Source organism: Poromitra crassiceps (assembly GCF_964638095.1).
Source record: "Poromitra crassiceps genome assembly, chromosome: 4".
Classification (NCBI taxonomy): Eukaryota; Metazoa; Chordata; class Actinopteri; order Beryciformes; family Melamphaidae; genus Poromitra; species Poromitra crassiceps.
This window is the reverse complement of record NC_139626.1, coordinates 22618508-22626812: the sequence shown is the minus strand read 5'-3', so window position 1 is coordinate 22626812 and position 8305 is coordinate 22618508.

Here is an 8305-nt window from a genome sequence, read left to right as displayed (position 1 = left end):
CTAACTAACCATGTACTGTAGCAGTCTGATTACATACAGCCTACTCAACCCATTCTCACTCCGAGCGCGTAGCATATTGACGCTTTGTCCCGTCCCTTGTGCGTCGCTTGTTACTAACATGGTACCCTTGAGCGATCCATGAAACGACTTGGGCTTTCCGACTAAACTCGCTTATGGCAACTGCTCCCCCATTAGTCAACTGCTCCCCCATTAGGGTCTGGGGGGAGGAGCTAACCTCTCCCAGCCCTAACCCTAAACCTAACCTCTCCCACCCCCCACGCCTAAACCTAACCTCCCCAGACCCTAACCCTAAACCTAACCTCTCCCACCCCCCATGCCTAAACCTAACCTCCCCCAGACCCTAACCCTAAACCTAACCTCTCCCACCCCCCATGCCTAAACCTAACCTCCCCCAGACCCTAACCCTAAACCTAACCTCTCCCACCCCCCACGCCTAAACCTAACCTCCCCCCAGACCCGGAGCAGTTGACTAATGGGGGAGCAGTCGCCATAAGCGTCAAAGATGACTTCCATGGGTTTACATTGAGTTTAGTCGGAAAGCCCAAGTCGTTTCATGAGTCGCTCAAGGGTACCATGTTAGTAACAAGCGACGCACAAGGGACGGGACAAAGCGTCAATATGCTACGTGCTCGGAATGAGAACGTGTTGGCCTACTACAGAACTACAGATAGAGAATCATGCACCAGACCTAAGTCAAATAGCTGTCACTTTTTGTTTGTAGTCATATTAATGAGTCATGTTAATAAGAAACACACCACTGGACCTGCTGATTAATAAACACATCTGCTGTAGCTCTCCATACCTCTTAAATAATTTCTTACATGAGTGGAATGTAACAATTATGTTTTTTTCTTAAGAAAATAGTATCAAGTGTCACTTTTTTTTATATCATTATGTATACCAGATGTTTCTGTTGGGTGTTTGTTTTTTTACATGTCACTTTTGTACATGTAGAAAAATGACTCCCTGGACTTCAACTCCCACAACCCATCACTTCCTCACCTCCAAGCATTTTCTCCCCCGAGCACACCTGCTAGCAATCGGACTAAGAGGCACTGATTAGGCCTCAGCTCAGTGTTGCCTTTGACTGCTGAGCTGTTTGTTGCTGGTGTGTTTGTTCCCTGGGTGATTGCTCTTCCTTCAGATGCATTATTGAATTAAGTTGGGTTTTGTTATAGTTATTGCTGTTTAGTTAGTATTAATACAATGTTTATATCCTTTATGTATGATTGTTTGTGTTGCTCCATGATTGATTGATTGATTGACTGACTGATTCTATGATTTTATGCTATCCATGTCTATGTTTACTGTATATTATTGCTTTTTTTTTTTTTTTTTTACTGTACTTTGCATTTAACAGGTGCTTGTAATAACATCTAGGGGACGGGTATTGCAAACTAGCCACGGCTACAAATGCTGTGGTACATTTTTATTTGTTCTGACCAAACACAGTACAAGAAACATACATACAATATATCTTGTTAACAGGTTACAGGTTTGGCCAGAAAGGAGCAGAAAAAGTTATTATACCTGCCCCTTTCTCAAAAAATTTGTAAAAAAACAAACATAGATGGTCTGCCTATTTTGACAAGCAGTCATTTGAAATAGACGCTACATCATGGCCTCGGAGAAACAAAATTCTAATTAATAATTAGCAATCTTGTGACTGACACAATCATGTCACATGAGAACAAACAAAATAAGAAAATCATCCAGATACTTCATATTGGTTAATTATTCTTTTCCTATAAATCTTTTTAAACTGGAGAATACCCCTACAACTCTTTAAATCATTCGGTAGAGAGATGTACACAGCATATCAGATGTTGACAAATGTTATGTATCTGTCCCTACATAAATAAATGAAATTAATGAGTAAACCTTTGTCCGTGTATGCTTGTTTTCTAGCTATTCAATCATCTGATACCCACATTCATCTGTTTCATTTGTATCTGGAAAGGATAAACACCCTTGAACACATCTCCCTCTGCTCCTCATACTTTGACCACTATTTCCACTTGTCACGGATTGAAGAGTAACCAATCCGTTTTTACAACAGCAAAAAAAGAGGGGACATAAAAGGTAGACAAGATGGACATAGTGGACTGACAAACTGACTATTAGCGTTGCACTGATGTGACGGCATAAGAACAAACCGGGGGCAGAGGTTACAGTTTGGCATGTGGATCAGGGAGTGTGGCAGAATGAGCAATACTGTCTGTATCATTATGTTAATAATACATGATATGATCATGTAATATCATCACTGGCATCATTATAACAAAGCAGAACAAGCATTTTGCAAAAGATTAATGGGTGCGGATGTGTGAGTGTTCTATTGTCTTAACTGGTGTGTCTATATGCTGTGGTGTGCGTTATCCAGAGTAGAGTGCAGTGAGGATTGGCTCCCATGCTTTCAGGAACTGATGCCTTTTAGTTTTTCCATAGTTAGGCTACTGTATGTGTTCTGTGAAGAGGTCGATCCAGACTGAGAGATCTCCTGTTTTCCTGCTTTTCCAGTTGAGGAGAATCGTCTTCTTTGTGACAGTGAGAGTGATGAGTATTGTTTGTATGTTGTGGTTGGGGAGTGAGTGTGGTTGATGATAATTCGCCTAACAGTCAGTGATTCTCCCAGAATTATTGAACATGTGGGCATTGCCAGAATGCATGGATGTAGTCGTCTAGGGTGTTAGGGGGGGTCATAGTGTGCAGTTATCTGTTTCTGATAGGCCCATTTGTTCTGTGGTTGATTTTGTACTGTATGAGTGGGAGGTTGGGTTTATTGGTCATTGAAAATGTGTCCAGGAGTCGTTGCTTAGTGATATGGATAGGTTATTTTCCCATTTAGCAGTTGGGAGAGATGTTGTCTGGTCAGTGTGGAGAAATTTGTACAGTTTGGAGATGGATTTGTTAGATGTTGCGGGTTTTATTATTTCTTCTGCTAGATGGTTGAATATTATCCTGCTTGAGGTTGATCTTATGTGTTATGACTGATTGGAGTTGTAGATACTGTCGAAAGGATTTGTGATCCATTCTCTACTGATGAATGAGTTCTTGGGATAAATGTTGAGTTTTGGATTATGTGTTGAAGCTGTGTAGTAGTTCTCTTTGCAAGTGGTGAAATTCAGTGTTCCTGAAGGAAATACGAGTTGTTCCATATTGATGTTACAAGGTCTGTGTGTCAAGTGCATGATTTTGTGAGCTGTCCACTTTGCTTTATCAGTCCTTCAGTGCGTCCGACAGGTTCAAGGACGACATGACCCTGCCCACCCCCGACTCTGTGTCAGGGTGGGTGGGCGTGGGAGGGGAGATTACACAGCTGCTCTCACCACTCATAACAGGAGGATTGATATGGCAGCTAGATAACACACACGCACGCACGCACGCGCGCGCGCGCACGCACGCACACACACACACACACACACACACACACACACACACACACACACACACACACACACACACACACACACACACACACACACACACACACACACACACACACACACACACAGGGATTTCAAGGCTGCAGGTGCAAGACAGCCAGCATCTGTGAGTCAACCTCATTGATATGGACGGAAACACTTCCTCTTACATCAACAGTGAATGTGGGTGTACTTATGCTCTTTAGCCACCAGAGGACACTACTGGTGCAGGGTTTATTGTGATCACCACATTTGTCTAAATTCAGCTGTGAAATGAAATACCAGTAGAATGACAGACCCTCACTCTACTTTACTGGCACAATAAGCATGCATGTTACAGCAGACCACCACAGCAGTGCAGTTAAATTATTTTAGTCAAGCATGAAAAATAAACACTTCAGACATTTCTTGGCAGCATGGAGGCAGCACTAGCCTACATTTTGTTACAATAATTACAATACAATGTAATATTCTGTGGGGAGAGGCAAGTGCACAAATGTTTTGCATATTATTGTAGGCGGTGTGATTGTTTCTCAACATGTCTTCATGAATGTGTATTTATTCCTGGGCTTTGTAACAAGACATGGGTATCAACAGGGCCGGTTCCAGAACAAGATGACTAGGGGTGCATCCTAGATAGGAAGGGGTGCAGATGCCTGGCCAAAGGCCGGCCCCCCGAAAAATTTTACATGTTATTTTACTAAAAATAATGCATTTGACCATCATTTCAAGTAGAATGATACCACCCAAGCAAGAATATTTCAAGTGTTTCAAGTGCTTTACTGAAATATTTGGACCATATAATGATAATACAATTATCTCAACCTTAAAAGGTTACATATAGGTGCCAAAAAGCCATAAAATCACATCAAAGAACAAAGAAAAACAACAACTATAATTCAAGTTTAAACAGTAAGTGTGCAGCTGTAGCATTTTTTTTTTTTTTTTTTTTTTTTTTTACTTTTCAACTGAGCATGCAGACAATTAAAATAAGGGTGCAATGCATGCTTTTGCACCCCCGTAGAACCGGGCCTGGGTATCAAACCCAATTCCATCGTGCAAAACAAGGGCAAATTCGGCCCAGGACCATGTGCATATATACAGAATACACGACAATGACAGGTTAGCAAAAAAAGAAGACACGTTATCAAACTGTCAGAGTAATCAAGAGAAGTAAAGACAAATCTTACACTGTTTCAAGCCATTAACGGCCTTCAAGGCTAACATTGCATGGGGAGCTCTGTACCACTGCATCTCATGCCATAGGACCTGCTTCACCAATGGCGTAACAAAGGTTGATTTAGAGAGCAACTGGCTACTAATTTTCACTCAATCAATTGATGACATCATCACTGATGACTTCACTGATGACAGCATCACTGATGACATCACTGATGACATCCTATCCCTTATCCATTCCAGACTGACTGACTGAATAAATGAATGCATAACTCACCCCAAAAAGCCTTCTCTTGACCACACACTGCGCACTTGGTAAAAAATGGGTTGAAGACAACAAGATTAAATCCATATGGTGCTCTAGGCAGAAAAGGAATGTTATTTGTGAAGCATGGCTCTCTTGAAGTCAGTTTACAATGATGCAGTCCTGGTAGCTCAACATTAGGGTCTCTGGAAACCATCCTGCCCTTGCCAACTTGCCTGTCAACTCTGGGCCATTTTCACACAGAAAGTCCATAAGCTTTATTTTTACATTTGGAAAGACACTGTAGTGTACACTGGTTATTGATCTTGGTCTTGACTTGAACTTGGCTATAGGCCTGCTCTTTGAATTGACTTTGGTTCAAGCTGGTCTTGCCTCCAGACAGAACATTGCAGAACAATGTGACAGAACAATGAAACTCCAGACAGAACCCTATGTGGAACCAATGACTTTCAAACAGAAGATGATGGAGCAAACAGAACAACTGACCACCAGACGAAACACAAATGATGTCCAATCATCCTTGACTTCCAGAATTCTAATAAGAACTCTGGATAGATCTGTGTTGCCTATTGATCTGTGTTGCCTATCATTGGGAGAGAATAAGATATAAAGGAATGTCCACACTAAATGTTTTAATGCAACACACAGAAACAAGCAAGTTATGCTCTTGACTGAACTCTCAATTTATTCCTAAATTTAATTTATTTGAAGTATTTTGACAAGTCTGCACCATAGTGTCCTCTAAAGGTTTCAAGATGTTTGTCACTCCGGTTGTACAAGTACACTTGTGTGAAATTCTTAGGCCGGGAGACTCCATATACCTAAGCAAAAAAAAAGAAAAAAGTAATAAATATGAAACATATAGCATAAAAGAAACAGAAACAAGGTGCTGCAATGAAATGAAAGGTGCCAGATGTCATATTTTTATGCATCAGGCTCTTCAGTCAATATTACAATCAGTCAGTCATATAATTGCATGCCAAACTGGTATGAATTAAGGTGTGTGTGTGTGTGTGTGTGTGTGTGTGTGTGTGTGTGTGTGTGTGTGTGTGTGTGTGTGTGTGTGTGTGTGTGTGTGTGTGTGTGTGTGTGTGTGTGTGTGTGTGTGTGTGTGTGTGCGCGTGCGTGTGCGTGCGTCACTGTCAGACACTGTCATGGGACACCAGGTGGTCTCAGATGGCCCTCTACTTTGAAATCATAGACATAGCCTAATCGTTCATTTGCAGCCGAACAATGCCATCTGGTGGCATTCATAAGTTGGGCGGTTTGTTATGAACCCCCCCCCCCCTCTCTCTCTCTCTCTCCGTCTGGTGTCAGTCAGCACGATATGATAACCAATTCAATTCAAGACAAATTATAACATTCAATATTCAATTCAAGACAAATTCAAGGTAAACTTGCATTTGACTCCTCTATTTTGGTAATGATCCAGTGACAGCCAATTCATGCCGTTCAAGTTAATTTTGTGAACTTATACTGGCATTTGGTTTAATAATAGAATAGTCTGATAGATAGTGAACAGCCTGAGCCTGATAACCACCTGATAGAGGTTTGTCCTCATTGATTGAGTCATATATTAAGCACAATAGGTAATTGCCAAGTTACATTTAGCTCTACACTCTGACTACCCCCCCCCCCCCCCCCCCCCCACCCCCACCCCATTCACCTCCCCATCAACAATGGGGGTTGAGGCTGCAGTGTGTGTACATTATTTTGGTGACTGGTCCATTAGTGAAATGGCCAGTGTTGAATTGATTAAAACGTGCCTGTCCGAATCAGCGAGATACATCTAACTGCAGACCCGCAGAGCCAGCTGGCTACGCCTCTTGACACGGTCTGGCTACGCCTCTTGGCACGGTCTGGCTACGCCTCTTGACACGGTCCAACAACGCATTAAGAGTTCGTGTGTGTCAGTTCTGCCCAGGCTAAGAGCCCCTATCTCGGGTACCATAGACCCAGGCAGGTCCCCTTACCTCCACACTGCCTCTGCCCAGGCTAAGAGCCCCTATCTCGGGTACCACAGACCCAGGCAGGTCCCCTTACCTCCACACTGCCTCTGCCCAGGCTAAGAGCCCCTATCTCGGGTACCACAGACCCAGGCAGGTCCCCTTACCTCCACACTGCCTCTGCCCAGGCTAAGAGCCCCTATCTCGGGTACCATAGACCCAGGCAGGTCCCCTTACCTCCACACTGCCTCTGCCCAGGCTAAGAGCCCCTATCTCGGGTACCACAGACCCAGGCAGGTCCCCTTACCTCCACACTGCCTCTGCCCAGGCTAAGAGCCCCTATCTCGGGTACCACAGACCCAGGCAGGTCCCCTTACCTCCACACTGCCTCTGCCCAGGCTAAGAGCCCCTATCTCGGGTACCATAGACCCAGGCAGGTCCCCTTACCTCCACACTGCCTCTGCCCAGGCTAAGAGCCCCTATCTCGGGTACCATAGACCCAGGCAGGTCCCCTTACCTCCACACTGCCTCTGCCCAGGCTAAGAGCCCCTATCTCGGGTACCACAGACCCAGGCAGGTCCCCTTACCTCCACACTGCCTCTGCCCAGGCTAAGAGCCCCTATCTCGGGTACCATAGACCCAGGCAGGTCCCCTTACCTCCACACTGCCTCTGCCCAGGCTAAGAGCCCCTATCTCGGGTACCACAGACCCAGGCAGGTCCCCTTACCTCCACACTGCCTCTGCCCAGGCTAAGAGCCCCTATCTCGGGTACCAGACACCCAGGCCAGCCCCCTACCTCCACACTGCCTCTGCCCAGGCTAAGAGCCCCTATCTCGGGTACCATAGACCCAGGCAGGTCCCCTTACCTCCACACTGCCTCTGCCCAGGCTAAGAGCCCCTATCTCGGGTACCACAGACCCAGGCAGGTCCCCTTACCTCCACACTGCCTCTGCCCAGGCTAAGAGCCCCTATCTCGGGTACCAGACACCCAGGCCAGCCCCCTACCTCCACACTGCCTCTGCCCAGGCTAAGAGCCCCTCTCCCGGGTACCACAGACCCAGGCAGGTCCCCTATCACCACCCATCCACTACCCAGGCCTGGAGCCCCTCTCCTGGGCACCAGAGACCCAGGCAGGTCCCCTATCACCACCCATCCCCTACCCAGGCCTGGGGCCCCTCTGTCAGCCACCAGACACCCAGGCAAGTCCCCTATCACCACCCATCCACTACCCAGGCCTGGAGCCCCTCTCCTGGGCACCAGAGACCCAGGCAGGTCCCCCTCCACTACCCGCCCTGCCCCTCACCTTGCCCGGGTACCACACCTCCGGCAGAGACCCCCCACCTCCAGGACCTTGCGCACCAGGGGGTCCTGTGCCCCCCACTCTTATAACGCAATATCCACTCCAACAAGGGGATTATTCCTGAGAATAATTTTAATATTGATTGTAATTCTTGCCATTTTTGTAATAC